At 38.5% G+C, this 27,561-nt stretch overlaps 1 long non-coding RNA gene across 2 annotated transcripts in view; it reads right to left on the bottom strand.

Annotated features, from left to right (window-relative positions):
- The window catches only part of LOC106729754, a 214,032-nt gene that overhangs the window by 76,175 nt on the left and 110,296 nt on the right, over positions 1-27,561 (bottom strand). For both annotated transcript variants that reach the window (XR_004320728.1, XR_004320727.1), the window contains exons 5-6: positions 27,318-27,357; positions 15,998-16,117 (exon numbers count right to left, since the gene is read on the bottom strand). This is a non-coding gene — a long non-coding RNA (uncharacterized LOC106729754). The remainder of the gene's footprint in view (positions 1-15,997; positions 16,118-27,317; positions 27,358-27,561) is intronic.

Here is a 27,561-nt window from a genome sequence, read left to right as displayed (position 1 = left end):
TTAAATAAATATAAATTGAGCACCGATATATTGTATGTTATAACTGATCTATCCTTGAGGGCATAACAGTGGACAAAACAGACAAAAATCCCTGCTCTCACAGAGCTTACATCCTAGTGGGGGTTTCAAATAAGAAACAAGTGAATGGGTGAGATAGACAATGTCAGGTGATGGACAGCACCTGCAAGAGAGTAAAATCAAGAAGGGAGATGGAGGTATGGGGCTGGGGGCTGGCATTTTTTTTAAATATAATTTTATTTTTTATTGAAGTATAGGCGATTTACAATGTTGTGTTAGTTTTCTGAGGCGGCTGCCATTTTAAATGGAGCAATTAGAAAGTACCTCACTGACAAGATACATCTGGGCTGAGACCTAAAGGATTAAGGGAGGGAGCTATGGGAATTGAGGGACAAGCTTTCCAAGCAGCGGCTGGTAGTGGCAAGTGCAGAGCCTTGAAGCTGGAATATTTTTAATTCATTTTAACCTGTGTGAGGAACAACAAGGAAGCCAGAGGATCCAGAGCAGATTTAGTGGAGAAAGAGTGGGATTCCTAAAAATCAGGGTGTGGTCGCAAAGAAGCGAGAGCATGGATGCTGTAGACCAAAAACTTCACGTGGTGCATACAGGATCTGTGGAGGAAATTCATACTCAAAATAAATGCACAGAGAAGGTCTGCTGTTGTACCTCCAGAGAGCTGAACTGGGGATAGGAAGAAAGGATAGAATGAAGCTTACGCTTTGCATTTAATATACTTCTCTATTATTAGAGTAAGCACATATTGCAATTTTAAAATCTAATTAAATAAAGAAATGAATATTGATATCAATGTGCCAAGTAAACCCACAAGAATGTCTATTGCTTTACTATTCATAATAACAATCAATAAGGAACTGCTTTTATTTTTGGGGGCAGGGTGGGGATCTGCTTTTAAATACAAGACTATTCATATAAGGAAATATAAAAATAAGGATAAAATAGGCCTAGATATTCACTCAGAAAGAGGTGTATGATCTAGGACTCAAAGCACTGGAGTATGAAGTGCACCTTAGGGATGTAATTGAATACATGTGCCCATTTATTTATGTGCCAAGGTACAAGCTCCTCTAAAAAGTTGTTTATTCGGTAATAGCAAAGAAAACAATGGAAACTGTAATTATGGAACTGAAAAAGATTATGGAGCATTCAAATGCTAAACTATTAGTCATTTAAAATTACTGCATACATCTATATTTAGCATGAAAATATATGCAGTGTGTACTTAAAATTGATAAAAAGTAGGTTTTCAAAGTGCAGGTGTGAAGTGATTCCATTTTTTGTGAAGGATGTAAGCTCCATGGAAGGAGGGACTTACTTTTTTCAGTACTATATTCCCTACGCCTGGTTCCTAGGGCATGGCCTGCACACAGTGAATATCTGTTGACTATTAAAACATGCAAAAACACAAAACCCAAAGGACTATCACAATATGTTAACAGAATTTATCTTTAAGAAATAACATTTTAAACAGTTTTTATTTTTCTTTGTATTTATCTGTATTTCTAAGCTTTTAAAATGAACATGTATCATGTAACAAAAATAAGACTTCCACTTAATGCTTATTTAAAGGGTTGTAAGTTTCAGTATGTTTTAAGGGCTGAGAGTTTAGAAAGCATCTATTGTTGGGAATAACTATGATTCATTATAACCCAGCTCAGGACTCAGAGGGCTGTAGTGCGCTCAGCTGGACCATCAGCTTTTACTGGGTAGAAATGGCAGTTCTTGCATGAGGCTGATAAGGAGAGACTGAACAAATGAAAATTAAAAACCAAGCAGAGATTTACGCCTAGAGAGTTACTAGGGGCTGCTGTAGTCTAGAAGGCACACAGGGAACAGACAGTCCAAATCATTTGGGAATCTGACTTGTGCCTACTCGTGGTTTATTTCTGGATGCTGCACTTGCAAATTAGGTAGATGCCCTCTGTGGGCTCCACAGTTAGGATTCCCCAGGTGTTGGTGTGATTTGCACATGATTCAGTCAATTATGCATTTTCTCCTGTAAATGATGCCTTCAATTAAGAGGAAGAACAAAATGTGGACTTGTAGGTCTGCCTGAGCAGAAATAAGGCAGAAACATTGCATTTCCACTGGGGCCTGGAAGGAAGAACTGGGAGCCAGTTGGAGCTGGGCCAAAGCTACTTGGCAATTTCTTTAACAGAAGGGTTAAAAAAAAAAAGTCTAGAGATAACTACTTTTAACATGAGGCTATAGGGACACACTTTCTTAGATTTTAAGAATTATCTAAGAAATTTAAGAAGATGTTTGCTGGTCTCCTGTAACTACCACAACCTGAAGAACTGTAAACTAAAGTCATATAAAACCCAAGCTTTCTGGAGCCCTTTCTTCCACTTTTTTTCGTCTTGTTTTAAGTATGTGCCTTTAATTGAATTTGTTTTATCACTATACTTGATCTCTTTATTCTTCTATTTCCTTTTATTCCTTACTCATGTATCTGCTGGTGGTGTTTATTTTCTTCCTCTACATTCTAGATTTTATTGCCGTATTTACCTATTATATTTATTCTTTATATTATCTTTTTTAAAAAAATATTTCATCTTACCATATCACATCTTAATATGTCTCCTTGGATAATTTTATATTTCAAATTTATAAAAAGTAATCACCACATCACATTTTATCAGCATGATGTGTGGTCACATTTCCATGCAACCACTTGAATCCCACCTGAGCCTTCTCGCTAGTGATACCCAAAAGTGTCAGGGGTGCTTTATCATTTCCCGACCCTCACCCTGATTCATTGCTATGTCCATCCAAGGTAATCCATGTCAAATCTGGCTGGGACTCCCAATTTACAATGTTACAGCTCTTTGAATACACAGCTGTGTCACCCAAAGGACCAGGTCAAGTTCTAATATTTACTACATCACCCAGAAGCGCTTGTACATACAATGTTTGACGCCTAATAATGGCCATTCCCCTTTCCCTCGTCTCTTGCTGGTACACATGCCTGACCAACGAGGACAAATGGGAAGTATACCCAGAGTAGGAAGAAACGCATAGGGGAAAAACAACTCTTCATATGTGTTGAATGTAATTACATCTACAGGTGATGTCTGGAACTACTGCAGCCATCGTGAAACAATGAGGGACAATACTGTCAACAAAATGAGGACAGGGAGGGAAAAGATGAGAAAGTACCAGGGTTCATGACTGCACTGAGTTGCCGAACCAAACCTGGAACCACTTTGCCTTTCAACTTCTTCTCATGAGAGATAATAAGTATTCTTATTACTTACGTCAATTTTAGTTGGGTATTGTGCCACTCATAGCAAAAAACATTCTAACTGGGACACAGACCCTATGTTCTGAAGGTCCACAACTGCAGGAGTCACCATGCTAACCTCATCTCTTTCCTACTTTCATGACATTTGTCTTTTGTAGACCTCATCTGCATTTCACTGCTACTTAATTACAGCCACCGTAACTCTCCCCACCAGTTTCAGTAACGATGAATCACTGAGAGAAGGAGTCAGATTCTTGTTCCTCACCTCCCACCAAATGTTTTGGCTGCTGATGCAAATTTGCCTACAAATTCCTAAGCAACTATCAAGTTCATTATACCAAATTTTCTTACAGAATAAAAATGTAAAGCTCCTCCTCACTATACACCTGCAACATAATAACTTTCTTCATAATTATAGAAGCCAAATACGTTCATATAAAGAAGTGGAAAATGCCCGAAGATAAAAAGAAGAGAATTTTAATCTACCATCCAGATATATGTTAAACATTTCAGCATATTTCTGTTGAATCTTACACAGTTGAGGTCATACTACATGTATAATTTGGTATCCTGGCTTGTTCACTTAACATATTATTTCTAAGCTTGTGTTACTATTCTTCAAAAGCGTGATGTTTAAAGGTTGGAAAATATCCTATCATGAGGATATACCAAAATGTATTTAATCATTTCATTATGGAAAAAGAAGCTATATAATATAATGTTAAGACTCTGGGTTCTGGAGCAAAAATCCCAACTCCAGGTTTTATTAGATGTGTGATCTTGAGCAAGTTGATGAACCTCTTGGAGCCTTGGTTTCCTCACATGTAGAACAGGTAAAATAGTAACACACATTTCCTAGGTCTGCTGTGAGAAACAATATAAGGGCTTAAAACAGGATCTGGCACAAAGTTAGTACTCAACAAAGGCTTATTATAATTATGAAAATGTTGGGTTATTTTTCATTATCTCAAATATTAAATAAAGAACCCATGTCTTAAAATTTCATTGAACATAAATTATCTTTTGCATCTTTGATTATTTTTTGGAATTATTTCCTTGGAAGGGAATTCCTGGTTAATGCCTATTTGTTTTTGAAACTTTATCAGACTTTTATAAAAATTAAAAAGCAGGGAATTCAGGCCTCTACAGATGGCAGTAAGAGGAATACATCCCCTGAACAAAACAAGTATTTTCCATTTTAGTTAGTCTACCAGTAACCTCCCAACATCATAGGGTGGATTCACCCATTTCCTCCAAAGTTGAGGTTTTTGCCTTTAATTGAAGGAATCCAGTGCATTCACAGGTCAAAATTAGCTACTGATATAACAACACGTCTATTCTGGAGATCATTCAGATGACCTAGTATTGTCTTTCACCATTTTAGATTCTTATTTTCCTTTTTGAAGAGAAATGTGATTTAAACAAAAATCTAGGCTTTTTCCACCATACAGCTTCTGAAAACTCACGGGAGCACAAAGAATGAGTAAGGAGTCTTTTCTGAAGGGAGCCTCATTGTAACCCCCAGGTATAATTTCAACTAAGTACTTTAATTAATTAATTCTCTAATTAAATAGTTTCATCAACCGATGGTCAATTTCCTCAGGTATACTTTCATTAATCCTGTGTTCTGATTGAAGATGTCAGCATAGCTTTAGCTGCCTGCTTGCCACCATTTCAAAGAAAGGCCACAGCATCTGTCCCGAATTCTTAGTTACTAGTCCTAGAATTCTCTATGCATCATTGCAGACAGAAAGAAAATAATGAAAGGAAGAATGCATCTGTTTTCCCCTACTCAGAAAATCCTTTCACCAAGCCTCCCTTCTCCTACTGATTCCTTGAACCTCTAAAGTGACTATGAAAGTTCTTTTGGATTAAATTACATAAGAGTCATGAAGAAATATTTTATGGACTCCCAGCAGTTTCAAGTCTGGATTCTGTGACAGACTCACATCTTTAAAAACTTGTGGTTCATGAAAGGACGCTGGGGAACGTACGTGAGTGGCGCTTTTGCTGCCCCTCAGTGGCTGTCCTGGATCCTAACAACTTGTACCGCCTTTTGTCCAGCTGCCTGGTCTCACCCTTTGTCATCTGCTTTCTCTGTCTTTCAGCTTCCTTCTTACTCTCATCTACAATCTCTGAAGGGATTCAGCCCCTCAATGACTCATCCAGATTCATGGCTCCAATCTGACCCCAAGACCACAGTGTTATCCTCTGCTAGACTATCTTGCTTCCGGCATTGGTTCTCCCACGTGTGAATAAATGCTCTCTTCCTCTCTGCTGGGGAGTGTACCTCGTAGTAATGGTGCATTTGGTTAAGTGATCATTTGTTGAAAAATTATATTCTAATCCTTGCTTATAATATGGCCCTTTGTCAGCCAGATGATCAGGCTGGGCACATCTGTTAGCAAAGCTTGGCTTGTTCACTGAGTGTTTTATAGGCATTTCTGAGTCTACTCATTCTAAGGGGCGCTTTTCCCTATATTTTTGTCTCTCCTCACCATCCAGTCAGATGTGCCTTTTCCTGGCTCAGAGAGCCTCACAAAGATTTTATTGCCAGTGTAAGGAAGATTTCTAATTCAAGATCATTTGCCAAAATGAAACGCCTGATGCACTTTGTGGGAAATTAATCATTTAGCTTTTCCTGGCACTTTCTCCAGTTTTTGGAAATGATTTCCTCTCTTCTCCTAATGGAAACAGCCTTTTAAAATTAAAATTTTAAAATATTTACAAATGAAGGTGACAAATTTCTTTAAAAGATGAAACCAACATTAAAAATTAGCTAATAAATGAGGTGACACCAAGGTCTTGGGTTAAGAACAGTTACTTATTGCCTCTTAACTAAATACACCAGTACTAAAAATGCAGGTAAATAATGCTAGGTACTGGTTATATGGCACTATATAGTGATTTAGTGATTAAAATGAGTATTCTCCAGGATTCTTTCCCTCTGTGAACACTGCCTCAGTTTACTCATCTTTAAAATGGAGGTAATAATACATACTTTTCTGGGCTATTATAACAAATGGATGTGATATATTTCACAAAACTTAAATCAAGATATAAAGTGTTATTATTTACACTCTGTCTTAAAATAAAATTCAAAGGAAAACAACATTAAAATAGACAACCTACAAAGATGCTTTTCTAATGGGTCCTTTATAAAAATTAAGCAATTAAAAGCTGATAATTCATAAAAATAAAAAACTGTCTGAAGATAGTTTCCTTTATTTATCTATCATAAATATGAGAACACAATTGATAGTTTCTTCCATTAAATCAAAACAAACCTCCAAGCACAGATATACATTAGGTTGAATTCATAAAGCAATGAAGTTGGATTTTTAAGGAGAAAATTGGACAAAGCCTAGTTAGATATTGTCACAAATGACTTTGGCCGGTCTCTGAGTCCAGTTGGTTTTAAGGCACAAGATTGGACCTGAAACAGTCAAAATGATCACCTTCCTAGAGAAAACATAGCCTAAAATGCAAAAGCATCATCCTGGAATCAAGGAACTCCTCTACATCACTTGGAAAGAACACTCGGGAAAGGCTACCCCACTGTGGAGCTGCTTTCCCGAATCCTGTTGCTCTTAGCCTCAACTTAGGGCCACCTTGTCTTGTCGGCCTCCATTCTGCACAACTGTTGACTTTTGCTCACTCCCTTGGGTCTCAGGAAGTCTTAACTGTCATTTTAAGGGTTAGATTCCACAATAGTTTGATTTAAACACTACAGTTATTTTTGGCACAGTAGCCTATGCCAGACAATTTTTTTTTTTTTGAAAGCAGCAGAACCTCTTTTAAAATCAATCCCCACATGGAATTCTAGTTTGTGAAAGAGTTCCAAGGGAAGCTGCTCCAGCTGAAGCAGGAACTGGGGAACTGTCCAGATCTCTTTGAGATCCTCCTTTAGCCCCTCTCCAGTCTTCTTACAGTGGCTCCCAAGCCACCTTCTTAGATCTTTAAGACTTTAGGAAACACAGTTTGAAAACATTGATCTACGTCAATCTGACAACTGGTTTTCTAAACAAGAAAGTAGGATAAACTCTAAAATAACCGAAGGCATTTTAAGATAAACCAGATCAGTCTCTAGAGAGAATGCCTGAGAAGGGGTACAAAGGGTCTTTTAGAGTGATGGAGATGTTCTGTAACTTGACAAAGTGTGGGTTTTACAGGTGTAAGCATTTGTCAAAACAGAACTGTATACTTAGGATATGTGCTCTCACCAGACATGACTCCATAAAATAACTGAAGGCTAGAACCGGGTTGAACCTGGTTAGTCCTCATATAAATACGGATTCATATTCACTGAGCTGAAAAGATGCCTTGCAACTTTAGCAGAATTCATCTATAAAGGTCAGGCTCATGTTTAAGGAGCACCACCTATTTGGGGCCAGGAATACTGTAATTCCAGATCAAGCAACACAGTCCAATGGCATCAGTTCAGTGGCTGTAATATTGCTTAATCTGTAGTCCTAATTTATGTTTGATCGAGATAAAAAGGATGTTAACTACCCTCATTAAATTGATTCATGCTTTGCATCACAATATGGCTAGGACTAATACTGTAGCATCATTCCTAGAAAAGCGATTCCATAAAAATATCTGAGTTTCAGATCAAAGTGAAGTGTTAATTTTCAAATGGGACTAAGAGTTAAGAGTCTTAGTCTAACACAGAGGTTCATATATATTTTGATTCTTATACACCTTTATAAATCTGATGAAATCTAAATCTTTCATTTCGGAAATGTGTGTAAGCACATGCACACATACACACGCTCACACACACATACACACGCACACACACACACCAAATGTTCGATACATTTCAGAAACTTACATTTCCTGAAGCCTATCCATGAATTCCAGGTAAAGAATCCCTTCTCTCAATACTTTCTCAGCTTCAGAAAGATCTGAGAATAATCACTACTATAGCGTGGCCTTAGAATAATCAAAAAGTTGTCCAGGGGCACAGATTGGATGCTCTCTTTCTGAGTGGGCTTTATTGTTGAGAAATTAATTTTCTCTAAATTGGCTCATGTCTGTAAAAGATTATGTAAGACATGTACAGCATTGTTTGATTTTCAGAGCACTGGCATGTGATGTCATATGACTTACGTGGGGGCTTTTGCATAATAGATATCAGTTGAATTAAATTTTAAACTCACGTGATCTTCCCAACAATTCTAGAAGGTTTCAACTTCAATTGTGCATGGGAAACCTCAAATACAGAGCTACCTAAGATGAGTTGGGTAGTCAGCACAGGACTGAAAAAGTGACTCAGAACCCTTGTCCTGGTACCAGTCCCTTATCTTTGGGCTATGTTGCCAACCAATGTTTTAAATAAATACATAGCAATAATAATAATAAAATAATTATCATTTGTTGAGCAGTTCTAAGCATTAAGCTAAGAATTGCTAAAAATATCCACCCTGAACCACGAATGTGAAATCAGAATTTTAAGTGTAGATTTACACTAAATGATGATCTTTAAAAAATAACGTGAACACTGTTGGTAGGAATGTAAAGTGGTGCAGCCACTATGGAAAACAGCATGGAGGCTCCTTAAAAAAACTAAGAATAGAGTTAAAATATGATCCAGCAATCCCATTTCTGGTCAGATACACGGAAAGGATGAAGACTCTTAAGTTGAAAATATACATGCACCTTAATGTTCACAGTAGCACTATTTATAATAGCCAAGACATGGAAACAGTCTAAATGTCCACTGACCAATAAATGGGTAAATACGTGGTGTACACACACACACACACACACACACACACACACACACACACACTGGAATATTACTCAGCCATAAAAATGAAATAATGCCATTTTTGGCAACATGGATTGACCTACAGATCATTATACTAAGTGAAGTAAGTCAGACAGCAAGACAAATATCATACGACATCACTTACATGTAGAAACTTAAATGACACAAATGAACTTATTTCCAAAACAAACAGACTCACAAATATAGAAAACAAACTTACGGTTACCAAAGAGGAAAGGCAGAGGGAGGGATAAATTAGGAATTTAGGATTAACAGATACACACCACTATATATAAAATACATAAACAACAAGTATTTACTGTATAGCACAGGGAACTATATTTAATATCTTGTAATTACCTATAATGGAAAGAATTGGAAAAAGAATGGATATGTGTACATATATATTTATATATAAAACTGAATCACTTTGCTGTACACCTGAAATATTGTAAATCAACTATACTTCAATTAAAAAAATAATGTGAACATATTCTTCATCATCCAGTGATTGCATTAACACTGAGTATTGCTACTTCATTTTAGTGTTCAATACTTGCATTAATGCCTACCACTGTAAAAGCCAAATAGTTTCAAGGCATCCCACACAAAGAGGATTCTGGCTGCTCAGATGGAGAAGTGTAACGAGAGATCTGTGTTCACAGAGTACATAGTAGTTTGAGAAATCTGCTCAATAAGTGCTTGTTGTTGATTGAATACTTAGTTTTGAAAATAATATTTAACTTTTCTTCAAGAATACCAATTTAGCAGGAAATGTTATAAGTATAAAGAAATTATTTTCACTTCCAGATAAAAATGGATTAAATTCCCATTTAGTGCAGATTTCAAATCCCTAAAAAGACTAACCCTAGTGTTATCTTTAACAATTAACTAAAGTTGGTGTGTAAGAATTTCTTGCTGGCAGAAGTTTGATAAATTACAAGGTTTATTAACTTGAACTATCAAACAAATCCTTGGCGTTTTAAATTTCATTTCGTACAGATGTTTATGCAAGTAAACCTTTTCTGCATTGGAAACAGTGAAGCCAAAATGCTGAAAGTTATAGAAGGTGACACAAAGCCTCATCGTGTTAATACTAAAGTCAACATCAGTGATTTATTACCAGCAAATGACATTATCTATTATGTTAAATGAATACTATTAACTTGTACTGTGTTTTTCCTTAATTTGTGTGGTTTTTAAATTGACATGTAGTTGATTTACAATGTTCATTTCAGGTGTACAGCAAAGTAATTCAGTTACACATACACATGCATATGTATTTTTTCTTTTCAGATTCTTCATGTGTTTGTTTTGATTCTAAAACATTTATTGTTGAATAAGACCTGCAAGTGTGAATGACATATTTATAGATTTGTTTACGTGCTTGAATAATATAATAAAAATTTTAAATCAATATTGCAGAGGTCTATGAGTATATATTTCCTTTAAAGGGGATCTACATATTACTCGAGTCTGAGAAATGCAGGCCCAGATTAGCATTATGTAATTTATCGGTATTCTTGAGACACATTTTTGCCACCTAATTATCCAATTTCTTGACCTTATTTATAAGGATGCCATGGTAAGTCTTGGCAAACATATTGATTAAATCAATACATGTTTGTTGCCTTTGGCAATTTTGGTACAATTTTGGCGTTCCGGTGGTCCATTCATTTAGGGATGGTATAAAAAAAATAATAAATTTTGGAATGAAGTTTGGGCTTCACTTCATCTACCTAGAAAATCAGTGAAAGCTGTATTTGTTCAATCAATCCACTCTGAAGCCCAGTCTTCACTGTAGTGAAAAGAGAAGCCAAAGTGGGCTTTAAGTAGCTTTGGGGACTACAGGAGCGCTTCACTCCGCTTTGGGTAAGAAGGGGCCAGAAGGGACAGAGAAGATCCCAACCCTGGGGTGCAGTTTCCATCTCTCACTCTCCTCTTTTCAGTAGAAGGCGTGATATTGCCTCTGCCGTAGCCTGAGATCTGCCTGTATCTCAGTCACCGCCTGCAAGTCCTGCCTCATTCTGGAAGGTGGTCACACCCATCCACTGTAGATCCCAAGACAGGGATTTCACTGCAGGTTCAGACTCTGGATCATTGCCAGCCCCTGGACGCACACCACATGGACATGTGGTCTCACTTCTGTTTCCTGCTCTCCTCTGAGGATACAGGTGCCCATCTAAGCAGTCCCCCATGGGCTGCATAGTCTAACTGGCCCATTGACCCTAATTCTACCCAGCTCCAGTCCCAGCTGGTGCCACCCTGCAGCTACTCTGAACCTGAGAACTAACAGTTTTATGCCATCTTACCTCTCTGCTTGCTCTCACTCTCTGCTTCAACAGACATACCCCTGGATCACACCTGAGCAAAATATCCATCTATGCAAGAATCTTATTTTTGTCTATGCTTAAAACTGTCTCAAAAATATTGCTCACTTTAGTTCTCACTTCAAATAAATTTTCCAGAATGAGAGGCTGTGATTATGATCAAACTCTCAAATTTCTACTAGAAGTTCAGATTACTCTCCCAAAATCAAGGACCTTCTCATACCGGAAAGAACTGATTTCTTGCTACAGAAGGTCACACTTTCATTAAATAATGGCATATTTGAGGAGAGGTAGCACAACTAGAGTGATTAATAACACCTAGCTAATATCTAACCTTAAAATAAAAATTATCTTAAATTTTCAATATCCCCTTATGTGCCAGTACGGCAGACGGAACTCTCAAAAAAGCACAGCATGTATAACTGAAAAATTGTGCTCTACACTGGAATTTGACACAACATTGTAAAATGACTATAACTCAATAAAAAAAAGTTAAAAAAAAAGAGCACAGCAATACTTGTGGTCCCACGTGCCACTCTTCATCAAGGGGTAGAGTCTACTTTCCCTCCCCTTGAGGTTGAGTTGACTTTTGTGACTACGAATAGGATATGGAGGCAGCAACGCTGCACACTTCCAAGGCAAGGTCATAAGAGTTCCACCGGCTTTCTTTCTCAGAATGTTCACGCCTAGACCCCAAGGAAGATGCTGTGAGGAAGCCCAGGTCACATGGAGAGACCACATGTAGGTGTTCTGGTACCCAGCGAAAGTCCCAACCCACAGCAGCATCCCCACCAGACTGATGAGTGAGCAGGCCTTCGGGTAACTCCAGGCCCTGTCTTCAAGCCACGCCAGCGGAAGCTTGAAGCAGGAATAGCCATTCCCACCCATGCCCTGCCTGAAGTGCAGCTTAGTGAGCAAAACCATCATCATGGTTACTTTAGGCTACTAGGTTTTGGGTTGTTATGCAACAATAGACAACCGGAATAACTAAATACTGTGTTATCTCATTCAATCCTCATAATCACTGAAACACAGATATGATTAACTCCCTATTGCAGATGAGCAAACAGGTGCTGTGCTGAGCCATGGAAATACGTTAGTGAATGTGGCAGACACAGTTCCTGCCTTCAGCAAGCTTTAGGGTAGAGGGACTGTGTTCCCCCCTTTAGAACTATAAAGTATAAGCCCTCTCAGGCACTGCTGACCCTTCACTACACATGTGAGAACAAAGATCATGTCTTTCCCTAGACGTTGTCTTAATCATAACATTCTCCAGCAGGAACAAATCAAACCATGTGTTTCTTTTGGCTTTAGATGCAGTATGTGCATGCGTGTGTGTGTGTGTGTAACAACTGGTCTTGTTCTTGCAGAATTTTAGACTGTCTTAAAATATGATAGTTGACTATCTTTTTTCACTTGATTCTTTTAAGTATTTTTTCTGAACTTTTTAATAATTCAAGTAATACACATTTAATGGAGGGAAATTAGAAAGTATAATTAATAAGAAGTAAAATTATCCAAAAATACCAATATAGACAGATAACCTCTATGAAATATTATATAAAATAGGCTTCCAGGGATTTATTATGCCTGTATATCTATATCTCCTTTTGCTCCCACTCTTGCTGTCCCATCCTTAAATTTGGGTTGCTGCATCATTTCCATTCTAGCCAGCTTCCTTTACGCTGTCACACTCACAGTGCTCCAGGCTTCACATCAAAGCAACCCCATTGCATACGAGCTCCTAAGTCAGCTAACTCTGCCAACATCCTGCATCCTGCCTTGTTTTTCTGGGATGAGCATTTTCTGGATAATGAGGCTGTTAATTTCTCCATCTCATCTCTCAGTTTTAATGTATGTCCTTCAATTTTCTAATTATGGCATTGGCTCCTACCTACTGCCTCTATCTCTGCAATCCATGTGTGACCAACCCTATCAGCTTGACCTGATCCGAGACCCATTCCACCCAGACAGTGCACCTACCTAACACATCCTTGCCCTGCAGGGACAATCCAGGCATCAAATTTATTCAAACAACATCCAGCAGTAAGGAAGAGGGCAAAGTAAAGTCACACATATTAATCGGATGGCAGAAGTTTGCTGAGGGCACACTAGACTAAACTTTTAATTTCTTACAAAAACATCAATTCAAAAAGATAAATGCACCTCTATGTTCATTGCTGCATTATTTGTAATAACCAAGATGTGGAAGCAAACCTAAATGTCCATTGATGGATGAATAGCTAAAGAAGATGTGGTGTTTGTGTGTATACATATGATGGAATGTTACTCAGCCATAAAAAATAATGATATCTTGCCACTTGTGACAACATGTTTGGACCTAGAGAGTATTATGCTAAATGAAAAAAGTCAAAGACAAATACCATATGATTTTGCTTATGTGTGGAATGTGAAAAAGAAATGAACAAACATAACAGATGAGAAATGGACTCACAGATACAGAGAACAGGTTGTTGCCAGGGAGGTGGGTTGGGGGGGTGAAATAGGTGAGGAAGATTAAGAGGTACAAACTTCTAATTACGAAATAAATGAGTCATGGGGATGAAATGTACAACGTGTGGAATACAGACAATAATATTGTAATAGCTTTGTATGGTGACAGAGGATAACCAGACTTACTGTGGTGATCATTTTGTAACGTACAGAAAGATCAAATCACTATGTTGTACACCTGGAATTAACATAGTGTTGTAGGTAAATTACACTGCAGTAAAATTTTTTTAAATAAAAATTTTAAAAATCTTTTATAATTTCTTACGCTTCAACCAATATCATTCCCATTGGTAGTAGAAGTGAAATTATGGATGCTTAAAAACACTGTGAGTAAAATCAACTTGGCTTTGAAAAGCATAGTCCAGGGAGGACTCCCTTCAAGAATTTTTCATATTCCTCACTTGAGGAAAGAAGATGGTTTAACTAAACATGGAGTAACGTCAATGTTTAAGGGTTCCTCAGCCTTTGGCCTCACATATGTTCCTGTGTATCTACAACTATCTCAGATAGCCACGGTCATTAACACACAGGCTGTGACTCTGAAGTCTTGGCTACGAAGTTCTACTTCTCCCATTAGCAACATCTCACATTCTCGAATGGCTACCTCTAAATCCTGGCTTTAGCTGATTGTGGCAATCTGGGCTTCGTTATTTAAGAGAGATAAGATGACATATTGGTCTGGTTCCCACTATCTCAGAATAGCAGCCTGAAGTATTTGGAAAATGTGAACACAAAAATATTTAGGGATTGAAGACTGTAGGTTATTTGTTGTCTGGAAGAGAAAGAGCAAAAGATTATTACCCAAACAGGTTTGATATTGGGTTTTATCTTGCTGCCACAAGCAGACTATAGTTGAGAGTCTGTTGCCGTTTACCATGAGACTGTGGATTTACTCGTATCTCTAGCATCTCTCAATTATTCTTAGCTTCATGTTTAGTTAGGAACAGTGGAATCTGTGTGCCAACATGTTTTTAGCAAATACTATCCAGATCTGCCATTGATTTTAGCTGCTTATGGCCATGTAGAGACACAAAGCGGGAAAAGTGATGAAGAGAAAAGGCGCTTTCAGTGACAGAATGTTCAGAAAGGTTTCATGGGTTAGAGGTCAACTGCGTCTATTATGAATTCCAGTTTATTGCACCTTTTCTTTGATCCTACAGTACTTATGCCCGAAGAAACGATCCTGGAAAATAAGTCATTGTGGATTATCTTATTCATCGCATGGAGACATATTTTTAATAGCTCAGGGGCTCATACTTTTCAATCTTTATTTCTAAAAAAGACAGACTTCTATTTGCAACTGTTAAACACTGCTCTGCTCCTAAGAGACAGCCTTCCCTCAGTAGTGAATAGAGGCCACACACATCAGACCTTAGCAGATGCTATAGCAAAGATCAGTCCTCAGGAAGCCTGGGTAAGCTGGGTTTCCCAGGCTAGAGTTTTCTGAGCAATTAAAACTGCATTACTGAATATAACTTTCACTTGAGGTACCCATTCTGGCCATCTCTCATGTGATATTCTGCATTTAAATCAGACCACCCAAATGGAATAGAAATGTGACCAGCAGTTATCAGCATAGTTGAAAATATGAAGCCAAAATTGAATGACCCAAGAGATATTGTTTATACTATCTGCTTCCTCATGGTGTTACATGTGCATAAATGAAAGTATTAAAGAAAGGAACAGAAGCTGTCCAGATTGAACAGCTGGAAAATTGTATGACAAATCTGCAGTCTATTCACCTTTCATTTCATTCCACTTCTTTGCACCAACCATTTCCAGTCCTGTAGCACTACACGGGCTCATGGAAGTCAGTCATTATCTTGCTCTGAAACACTAATTCATATTGCGGTGAAACAGGCAGTGAGACTGCAGGAGGTTACAACAGTTGAACAAAGGGAAGCCAATCCAATATACTTTTTTTCTTATCTGAATGGGCATTTTAATGTCACTGAGAACAAAAGAATTGTCTTCCTCTCTCCTTTCCTTACCTCTGACCATCAAGGAAGACTTAGAAATGTTATTGTAATTATGGCTTACATGTCATCATTTCTTGATACTCTGGGGTATATAGAAAATGGAAAGATAATGTTTTACCTTGAAAGACTGAAATGGAAAAACCTTCTGTTCCTGGGCTCTCTCTGGAATGTAGCGATTTGTGTGATTGCAATCACAGAGCCAGCTAAAATAGCATACGAATTCTCCAATGTCTTCCTTCTGTCAAAAGAAACATTTCCATGAAACTACCTTTATAGCCTGGAATGGCTGTCTGCTTTCCAAAAAAAGCTCTAAATGGCTATTAAGCAACCAGTAACTTTGCCTAAATGTAGAGCAATTAGAACCATTTTCAAAGTTTTGAAAGATTGTTCTAACCTCCCTTCCTTTGCCAAGATTAGATGGAATCAAGAAAATAAGTAGCTTGGAGGTGAATAAGACTGAAGTATTTGGTGGAAGTTTCCTTAGAGACATAAACGAGTCAGCGCTATGTCTGAAAGTGAAATGTGTCTGCACCTTCAGAGCAATTTTTGAATTTTTAATTATTATGATTAAATGGGGGGAGTGGGATGCCATAATCACAGAGCATCTTCCTATTGGAAAAAAAAAAACCTCTCGGATGCAGAATTGAACTAACCCTATTTGTCTATGCAGGGCACATCATTGCACATCCATGCAAGGCTCATCATTTGTTTTATTATTTTTCTCTACTTGATTTCCTTATTCTCATTTCCATCCTCTACACTACAGTCTCCTTCTCCAAAGTGCTTGAGATGTGTCCACATGTATGAACAGATACTTATAAACATACATTGTGTGTGCATGTGAACTCACATAATGGCACTGTGGTATAGATATTGTTTTGCTTCTTACTTTGGGGACCATGTTATGCTTTTAAGATCTACTGCTCTTTCTCTGTGAGCAGCAAATGCATTGTTTCTGACTGCTGCAGAGTCCAGGGTGTGCATTCGTCACTGTCTCTTTATCATTCCCCAGTATAGACACTTACGTGACCTCTAACTCCTCACAACAAGCAGTGCTGTAATGAGTATCCTTGTGCTGTTATTCATGGATCTGTAAGATGGTTTCCCTAGGGTACGGATACGGGAGGAGGATTTCATGGTCATGTATGCATATCTAATCTCACTAAGCTCTCTAGGACCTGCTCTCAGGACAACCAACCCGGCTTAACTTCCTCCAACAGAACATAGGACTTTTCGTTTCTTCACATCCTCATTAATATCTAATGTTATCTTTCTCTCTAAGTATTGATCATTTAATGGGTATAAAGTTGTATCTTGTTGATTTAACAATGTTGAGATGTTAGCATATCCTTTGGGCAGGGGAGGTTGAGAACATTTTCTTTGTAGGAGGGTGGTTATATTAGTAGGAGCATGCAGTTGCTTCAAAGTTTGTGAATGGGGAAGAGAGTGTGTATGGATGCTGAGCTGAAGCGGGTATTGGGGGCAGAGGTAGATGCTCAGCTTAATCTGTTTCGTCAGCCCTCCCAATGATTCTGTGAACTATACATACCATTTAATAAAACCTCTTTCTGCTCAAAATAGAGAGGGTTCTGTTGTTGGCAAACAAAAATGCTGGTCTATGCAGTAATTGGTACCATAAGTGGTTGCAAACCCTCAAGGAATAAAATGGGAATTTAAGATTGGCTATTCACACAGGTTAAGTTTGAAAACAGTGAGAATCTGGTTCCCATTATGACAGGTCACTGCAGGATTTTATCTGTGGACATTTATTTTTCCATATACATTTTGGAATAGATTTTATGAGAGCCTCAAAAATATGCTAAGATTTTTATTAAAATCATACTGAGTTTTATAGAATGATTTTGGGATAATTGACATCATTATAATATTGTCTATCGGTGAACATGGTTAGGCTCTCTAATATTGGGGCTTTCTTTTACGTCCCAAATAGCAGTTAAAAATTTTCTCCATAAAAGTTTTATGAATTTTTGTTCGATTATCTCCACTTTCAGGCGATGTCCATTTCTCTTCTAGTCCAATAACAATCTTGCCTTCATATCCAGGAAATTATAAACTATAATTTAATGTTGACCATTACAAACACATTATATGACCACTATAAAATACAAGGGAATGGTAGAAGAAAAATAATAAAACTGTTTATTATGTATAAATATATACTTTGCAGGTTTTTAAATGTCCTTGTGGATGCTGTCTGGATTTCTAATGCATTTTCTAGTCGGTTATGCTGGTGTAAGGAAACAGTATGGGTGAAGGAAACTTTCCACACTCTCTTATTTGTTCTCAGTTGATTCAGGGTTGTTTTTTTTTTAATGTAGATTACCTTATCATTTTTCAAATGATAGCTGTTTAGTTTTTCCCCTTCCAATCTTTAACATGTTATTTATTTGTTGCCATATTTTGCTGATCAGGACTCCAACACATTGTTGAACACAATCAATGACAGGGAAAGTCTTGCCCAGACTTAAAGGGAATGCGTAAAAGAAGAAAGATAAAGGCTTGGCAGTCTGGCCTCCAGATTGGCCACCACCCCCGGCAACCTACCCATCCCTGTACCCCACCATTCTCCTTTTCTGAGAATTGTCTCTCTCCGTTGCAACTAATAGTTCTTGGAGTGTGCAGTGGGAGGGAGGTTAGGGTGGTGGAAGACCCCAGAGCCTGCTCAGTTCCCTGTATTTGTCTGATTCCTCCCTCTCCTCCCTGGGCTCAAAGATTATGGTTGTGTCACCCACACTAGTCTGGGCTTCTCTGTTTCTGCCTCAAGTTGTGACAGAGAAGGCAAGATCCACCCAGGGCTCCCCTTTACACCCATGCTACGGTCCATCTGTGGCTTCTTGACCCCTTCCTCCCTAGGCTCATTTCAGAGGGAACCTGGAACCCAGCCAACTTCTGTCTCTCCGGAGATTTCTCAGTTTTTCCAGTATTAAAACTGGCAACTTCAGGACTGGATTTAGAGAAGAGATCCAGAAATTCCTTCAAGTAACGTCCTACATTTTTGCTATCTGAGACTGTTGTCTACACATGAAAACAACGGAGATGAAACTGGATTGACAATGTAATAAGGAGGTAGTCACAACCTGCATGGCCAACTGCGAAGCATTACCTATGAAATACTGTGGAAGTTGGCCAAAGCCTAGAAAGGAGGCTGAGTGCTAGCTCAGACCTCTGCATACCTTGAGCTCAAAACAGATTTCCCTAAAAGCTGGCGTCACCATCCTGAAAGGCAGATCAAGATCCTTTGCTTAGAGGGAGAATGACAGGGGAGCTGGTTGTAGCTGAAGAGGACAATGTGTTCTGTTTCCACATGCCTATCATCTAACTTTTAGTCTGTGGAGCTGGAGGTTGTGAAATTGGGTAAGAGAGGAAGAGAATGTGGCAACGGCAGATCATAGCACAGAAAGCCGGTGGCCAGACACCTTTACCCTTGAACACCCAAAACTGAGAGAGACGTACTCCCAGGGCAAAGGGAACAAATCGATGAAACGGCACTTCAGATAAACCCCAGGCTTTGGACCGCCCAACTCATGCCTCTTGCTTCTTCCACACATTATTCTCTCATAGGAAAATAGTATTTCTCAAAGATAAGCAATAATGGAAAAGTGCTGACATTGGACTTGTGCGTAGATATTAGATATACATGACAGGAGGAGGAGAACAGAAGCCAGAAACAGACAAGAAAATTTACCTACAAAGAGGAACTTCTAGACACAAAGATGTAATAGATGGAATAGTTCATTACAAATAATGGGCCACTCCTCACAGACTGTTGCTGTGGGAGTCCCTCATTTTATGGAACTCCAGATCTACTCTCTCTTGCAGGATCCAAGTGTGCTCCAGGGCGAATACCCTCCTTGCCTAGCTCTTGGTGGGAGCCTTGTTACCTCCGGTCCTCAGTCTCTCTGCCCTCCCCGAGGTGAGAGCCAGCCATGGGACCAACGTGTTCCCCAGACACTTAAAAAGTCTAAATCATGCTCCTCCCCCACCTCTCCTATCAAATTCTCTTTCAAAAGTAGAAAAGTTACCAAGTAAATCTATTGTATGAAAAGATTACATGTAAACTTTAATTTTATGTAGGCAGAATATAACCATAATTGTATGATTCAAAAACCAGAAGGATATTTATATATTTATAGGCAACTAGATATTTTTTTCAATAGCATTTAGCTTTCTTTTTTTAAATTGTGGTAAAATACACAAAACATAAATTTTACCATTTTAACCATTTTTAAGTATTCAGTTCAGTTTGTTGTGCTGTGATGAACCATCACCACTGTCTGTCTCCAGCATTTTTCTTCTTTTCAAACTCCTATCCAATAAACAGTAACTCTCAATTTCCCCTTCCCTCTGACTCCTAGAAATCATTATTCTACTTTCTGTCTCAATGGATTTGAGTACTTTAGGCACCTCATATAATTAGCATATAATTCTTATAGCATTCATTTAGCATTCTTAAAATCAAATAAATCACATTTTATAGGAATTTTATACAAACCTCTACTTTGTACACTCTTATTCTCCAAACTGATTCAAGAAAGATTTATTTTAGGCCATAACTTGTTTGGATGCACCATGTTATATTGTTTTCTTTCCTTTGGTATGAATACACAAATTTCCCTGAACTTTAATACTAGTAGAAAATTTATTCTGTATAGAGAAATAAAACTAAAGGGAAAAAATGAGAAAACAGAGCTATACACAGAGAAAAGGATCCCAGAAAAGAATCAATTCTGTGACTCAGTGGGTTGTGCAAGTTTAATTCAATCAGTAAGTGTACCAGTTGGTTGGAAACCACAGGGCTGAACATATATGTCCTGGACTGAAATAGAAGGCAAGGTGTTTGGCTGTGGTGCACCACATAAGCACATTCATAATTCAGAAAAAGAAAATATAGTCAGGCGTTTGTTCTGATTCTTGGTTTGGAAACTTTCAAATGTTGAAATCGTTAAGAAACAGGAAAATAGTATTCCTGAAATTTAAAACTGGTTCACTGGCTTTTTATAGTAGATATAGGTTTCATATTTATTATTCCAGGATTGCCTTTTGTAATTGAACTTTGCTTAGATAAGATTCTGAAAGACATCCTTCACTAATCATCAATCATTTAATGAATCTCTACCATGTTTCAGGTGCTGTGCAGGGCACTAGGGGTAAAAGACACTACTTTCAAATAGTTCATGAAGGAATAGATGACAGGTAGATAGGTAACTAGCTAGCTAGCTAGCAACAAGGCAGAGGGAAAAAGCAACATAAAAAGAAAAACAGAGAGCGTGAAAAAATAATGTGGCAAACTAAGAAATCTGAGTAAAGTGTAAATAAGAGTTCTTTGTATTGTCTTTACAACTTTTCTATAAGTGAAAAGTTACTTTTTAAAGGTGTTACAAAAAGAACAAGAAAATAGAATATATATGTGGAAAACAGGACAGAGATTCCTCAAAAGACTAGGAATAGACTTACCATATGACCCAGGAATCCCGCTCCTGGGCTTATATCCAGAAGGAACCCTACTTCAGGATGACACCTGCACCCCAATGTTCATAGCAGCATTATTTACAATAGCCAAGACATGGAAACAGCCTAAATGTCCATCAATGGATGACTGGATAAAGATGTGGTATATTTATACAATGGAATACTACTCAGCCATAAAAACCGACAACATAACGCCATTTGCAGCAACATGGATGCTCCTAGAGAATGTCATTCTAAGTGAAGTAAGCCAGAAAGAGAAAGAAAAATACCATATGAGATTGCTCATATGTAGAACCTTAAAAAAAAAAAAAAAGCCTAAATACAGAACAGAAATAGACTCATAGACATAGAATACAGACTTGTGGTTGCCAAGGGGGTGGGAGTGGGAAGACAGACTGGGATTTCAAAATTGTAGAATAGATAAACAAGATTATACTGTATAGCATGGGGAAATATATACAAGATCTTATGGTAGCTCACAGAGAAAGGAATGTGACAATGAATATATATATGTTCATGTATAATTGAAAAATTGTGCTCTACACTGGAATTTGACACAACATTGTAAAATGATTATAAATCAATAAAAAATGTTAAAAAAAAAAAAGAAAAAAGAAAATAGAATATATAAGCGACCATAACTGGCTCAACTAGAAAGTCACGTTATGAAAGGGTCTTCCAACCTTATTTTTAAAGGAAAGATTCCTCATCATGTTAATGAATATTTAGAGGAAAATGGTAATCCGTGGCAATAAGCTTGTAAAATATGTACTACACACCTCTCCTAGACAGTCTAGTACACATTTTAACATATTCAAGGATCAGAGAAGTCCCCTAAGAAAGGAAGCCAACTACTTCATTCTTTTAACACAGGATATCCCAATGTATTTGACCATAGAACTCTTTTTTTTTTTAGAGTAACACCTATTAAAACAGAGATTTCAGAAATACCACTGTAAGATAAAGAGCATTATCTCAATTTGAGCGCATTCAAATTCATCTGCAAGAAGGAAGCTATTTGTAATGCTGTGTATGTTGCTGAGTTTATGCAGACAGATGCAGTTCCAGTTGGTTCTCAGATACCTTCATGTGCAGGTATAGACATGTGGCCCCCCTCTAATTAGAAACTCTTATCCTTAATGTGGTATTTATTGAATCTCATGCCGAGATAAATAGTTTTTGTTTATGCAATTTCCCAGGACTAATTGCCGAGTTTTTGAACAGCCTTTCACCAAGCTTTGATGAGTACAATTAAATGAACCACTAAGATAAAACAAATCATCAATTCAGCCACTTATTGTGAATCAGTTAATCTTGGAGTACATGCTGTAAATCTAAGATCATTGGCCTTTTGTTTGAGATTGCTAAAGGCGAGATTACCAGATAATTTTTCTTGTTCTCTTTGAGTCTTTCCTCAAAATTCCCTAAGAGTAGAGGATGACTTTGGAAATACAGCATCACCAATAATGAAACAACTCTGGTTACATGAACTCTCAGTGTATGTCTCTTTAGCAGAAAGTTTCCATCCAAATACCTTGAAATCTAAGTTAAAAATAACTTTTCTTTCATTGAAAAAAATTACAATTAATATCTTAAATAAGGCATCTTACTTCTTAAGTGACAAAAAATTTCATGGAAGTGAAGTTAGAGAATGCTAATTTGTAAAGTCCATAAATTAAATGTGTATTCAGGTGTTATTCACTCCGATATTCTGCTCCCTTCTGTGTGTACATTTAAGGCAAATGTCCAATACCTCATTAAAATGGAAAATATCAATTCAGTTTTATAAAGAATATAGTGAACTATCTCTACAATACTATGTTATTGCTAGTAACAATAAAGATATTCCCTAAGGTAGGTTTTCTTTATAATTACACGTGTAAATTCATAGAACAGAATATAGGGATTCTTAAAGAACTGATATCATCTAATAATGAATGAATCCTTATTTAATTAATTGACTACATTGCTAAAAAAGCAAGTGTATTAATGTAAACTATGGAATTATTATGCAGATAAAAGCAAGAAAAGATAATGCCAAATAGACAAAGCTTCAAATGTCAAACTGTCATTTTTCCATGATATTCCTAATTAGCATATTTCTTCATAGTTCTTTACAACTAATTCGGCATACTGTGTGAAGTGCCATTTAACCATGTTAATTAATTATCTTCATTTCTTTGACTGACCTTGTGCCTTGGAGTATGTGAAATAATGGAAAGTAAGAAAAGACAGAACGACTAAACAAAGATAGAAAATGAAGAACCTAGTATCTCCTGCTGACCTAAGTGACAGTTTTTGCAATATAAAATGACACAAGTTTTATTTCTGATGGTAGGTTATTATGTGGAAAATGCTTATTTCTGTTTTCTTGGTTAGATCAAAGGTAGAGAAAGTAAGATTTAATTATTTACAAAAGAACTGCAAGTTAGAGTTTGGTTGAATTCATTGAAACATGTCATAATCACCTATCATTCATTCTTCCATTCACTCAGTCATTTAATCCTGGAAATCGTAAACTACAGCCCCTGACCAGTCACCAGCTCCTGTAAATATAGTTTTGCTGGAACAAAGCCTCTGCCTATTCCCTATATTCCCTGCGGTTGCTCTCACACTAAGACAGCAGTGTCGAGTAGCTGTAACAGAGACATTAAGGTCCACAAAGCCTAAAATACTCACTACTGAGCCGTTTACAGAAAAAGTTTGCTGACTCTGGATTTAATCAGGCATTAGTCATTTGTTATCATTTAATAACATTTATATTAATAAATATCATTTAATAAGTGTTTCGCAGAGTCTACCAGGCATTGGTCTCAGTGCTAAGAGTAAAGCAATGAACACGCAGAGGTAGCTTCTGCACCCGCGGGGTTTATGTGCTAGCAGAGGAGACATCACACAGCAGTGACATCAGCAGTGACCCAGTCTAGAAAAGGGGAAGCAGAGCAAGTTCTGAGAACGCAGATCAAAGGCACCAAAACCTGGAAGGCGAGGGGTATAAGAAGGGTGATCCTGGAAGGAAATGATACCTAAACTGAAATCTGAAGGATGAATAGGAGTTAGTCCGGCAAATAAGGCCCCGCCTGGAGGGAGAAGGAAAGAGTCTAAGGTGGCTTGTGAGTGTTGCAAGGGGCAAGACGCACCAAGTGCAGAGATAAAAGGAGGCATGGCATGAGTGGCTGGGCCATCTAACATCCTTCCAAGTCCAACGACCCCCACTTCGGGCTCTCAGATGTCTGCCCGTGATCCCTCAGCAGATAAAGTACATTCTTTACTGGGTTTGTTTGCCCTAAAAAACTAACAGCCTGAGGTAATGCCTAATCTCACAATAGCTCAGGCTGGTTCATTTCAGCCCACCATATCAGAGTCATAAACCCCAGCACCTTTGGACCCTAAACTTCTTAAACTCACTTACAACCAATCAGAACTTGTGCACAAGCCGATCAGGCACCTTGTGACCCAACCTTATAAAAAACCCCAAATACTGGCCCTTGGCACTCATGCAGGCACCTCTCGCCTGTGTGACGTGCTGCTGTCTATGGCAGCGTACCCTAAGGAACTCTTTTTCTATTCCCAGAGTTTATCTCTGGTAAATTCTTTTACCAACCTGAGCATCACCATGTCACCGACAGGCCACACTGTGCCCACAATATGAGTGATATCCGTTCTTGTCAGAGCAAAGACTTCTAGGGACAAAATGGTCAAAAGAAAGCTAGAAAAGCAAGCAGGACCCGCATTATGCTGAGTCTCATGAGCAGTTTATCCTAAGGAAAATGGAAAGCTGTGAAAGGATTTAAACCATGGGATAGATACCACCATATTTGCATTTTAGAGTGATCACTTAGATTTCAGTATGGAGCCTGGAGGGGAGAAAGGCTAGAGTCAGTAATAACAATTCAGAAGCTATTATTGCAGAGATAGAATCCCCGGTTAGGGACAAGGGAGGAGACTGGCAAATCCTCTCCCTAAAAAGCAACTATAAATCTGAACAAAATTGGCCAAAAAAAAAATCATTTTTCAACAGACTGGAAATGAACAAGAGCATGTAACAAGCTGAGAAGCATTTATACTTAAAAATCTGCTTAACCTCCGAGGTAGGAACACTGGGAATCTGTGGTGCTCTGGACCCAGGCTGCTCCCACCCCTCCCCCCGCAAGGCTAACAAGGAGATTTTTCTAGGGCAGGGCAGGTTCTTTCTGACTGGCAAAGGGGCTCCCTCAATTGGGTGCGGTGGGAAAAGCCCACACCCAGCGGCGCTGTGGGTGGAAGTGATCATCAAAACGGTGGCTTGAGCAGGGAAGGCTCACAGCTCTGCTGGCTTGAGGTTGTAGGCATCGCTGGGGAAGGCGTATGTCTCGCTTCTCTGTGTCTCTGCCAGACACTGGAGAAAACCCAAACAAGTTACAGGTGCCTGGCTGACTCTGAAGCAGAACACATGTGCAGAGGAGACACAAAAGGGCCTAGTGGAGAGTAAAAGCCTGGGCATACTTGGAAATGGCATGAACTTTGAATGCCACCCCCCTTACCCATACACTTATCTATCACCAGAGAAGGGTGGGCCACCTCTGCAAGCCCTGAACATTTAGGGTCCCAGGTTTCTAAACTGGACAGTGACTTCAGCATGAAAGACCTGTCTTGTCTGAGCACATAAACATCTCCGGATTTCTTAACTCTATCCAAACGTCTCTCTGCTGCTCAGCTGTTTCTCCTCTTCCATTTCAGAAGATAAAAAATCTCTTCTTAAACTGTCAAAGAGGCCCTCTGGCTCTCACACTTAGCCTTTAATAGTTTGTTAACTGCCCTCAATCTCTCATTATCCCATCATAGGACATCAATATAGTTTGTTAATAAGACGACTCCACTCCTTGTAGACCTTGGTCCCCCCTCTTTTCCCATGCCAGAATCGTACTGTCAAGAGCATTCCTAACCACTGGGACATTTCCCAAGGTCATCACTGGGGAAATTTTCAGCAATTAGGCTCTCATCTCAGGCCACAGACTATATCATGCCTTCCCCATTCCACTCAGGAAAAGGCCCTTTGTGTCAGCTAGACCCAAGCCCCATCTTACTGTCAGCTTTCTCAGCCCCAACTCTTGGTACTCCTGTCTCAGTTTAGGTCTTCCAAGAAACAGACACTAAGATGTATTTTAGACATGGGAAATTTACAGGGGTAAGGGTAAAGGGATGCGAGCAGGAATGGGCATGGAGAACCTCAGACTGCAATGCAGGTGCAGGTATGACTCTTGCAAAAGAGAGGAAAGGAAGGATTGGGTGGGAAGAGGCTCAGACCTCAATGCAGTTCAGAGAAAATCTTGGCAAGACTGATGGCAAGCCCTTGAGAAAGGGTTACTGTCAGAAGAATCCTGCATCAGGCAGGCATGGCCCCAGCTCAAGTACCCACACCGTGTTCAGTCACTGGCTCAGTCAGTGGTTGGGAGCAGCCAGGGAAGCATGGCTTGGGAGTGAATTCCATGCGGCTCTAAGGTGAGGTAGCTGAAAGCTGTAAGTCAACTGTGACCCACAGTGCTTCCTGTTGAATGGTGCTGGGGCCAGTGCAATTCCATCACTGTACCTGTGTCCTTCCTCGGGGTTTCTGTGGATCCCTGGACTAGAGTGTTTGCATTCAAAGGTCTCTTCTTCTTCTGAATTCCTGCTCCTAGTTAAGTGCTCTGTCTCCTCCAGTTATCTTACCACCACTTCTGGCTTCCTCAATGCCCTCTTGGCATCTATGCTCCAAATTCGACAAAGACCTCCACCTCATTCCTCAAAATAGCCCTGTCACAGTACTATGATAGGTATCTGACAAATGAAAGATTTGGTGATAATGGGGGAATTCCAAGGGAGAGAAATGAAGAACTTAAATTTTAATTTTGGATGTCATCATGTTTAAAGTACACTGGCCCTTCTCTGCTACAAGGAACCTCTTACTTTTTTTCTCATCCATTTCTTACCTTGGTCTCAGTTCTCAAAATTTCCCTTCTCCTAGGTTGCCTAGAAGAGAAAAGATAATCAATATTCCTCTCTTTTGCATCCCTATATGTAGTATGTGAACAATCTTTCTGTCTTTTATCTCTACTGTTACCTAAGATGGAGTCTAATTGGGCAAAACCAAAAAAAAAAAAAAGGGTTAATTAAGGTGTTTATACTGAATATTGCAGTCAATACTGGATTTCTGTACTTTATCATATCTTGGTT

Source organism: Camelus ferus, chromosome 6 (genome assembly GCF_009834535.1).
Source record: "Camelus ferus isolate YT-003-E chromosome 6, BCGSAC_Cfer_1.0, whole genome shotgun sequence".
Taxonomy (NCBI): Eukaryota; Metazoa; Chordata; class Mammalia; order Artiodactyla; family Camelidae; genus Camelus; species Camelus ferus.
Note: the sequence above shows the minus strand (reverse complement) of the source record. Positions and strands in the feature narration are given on the sequence as shown.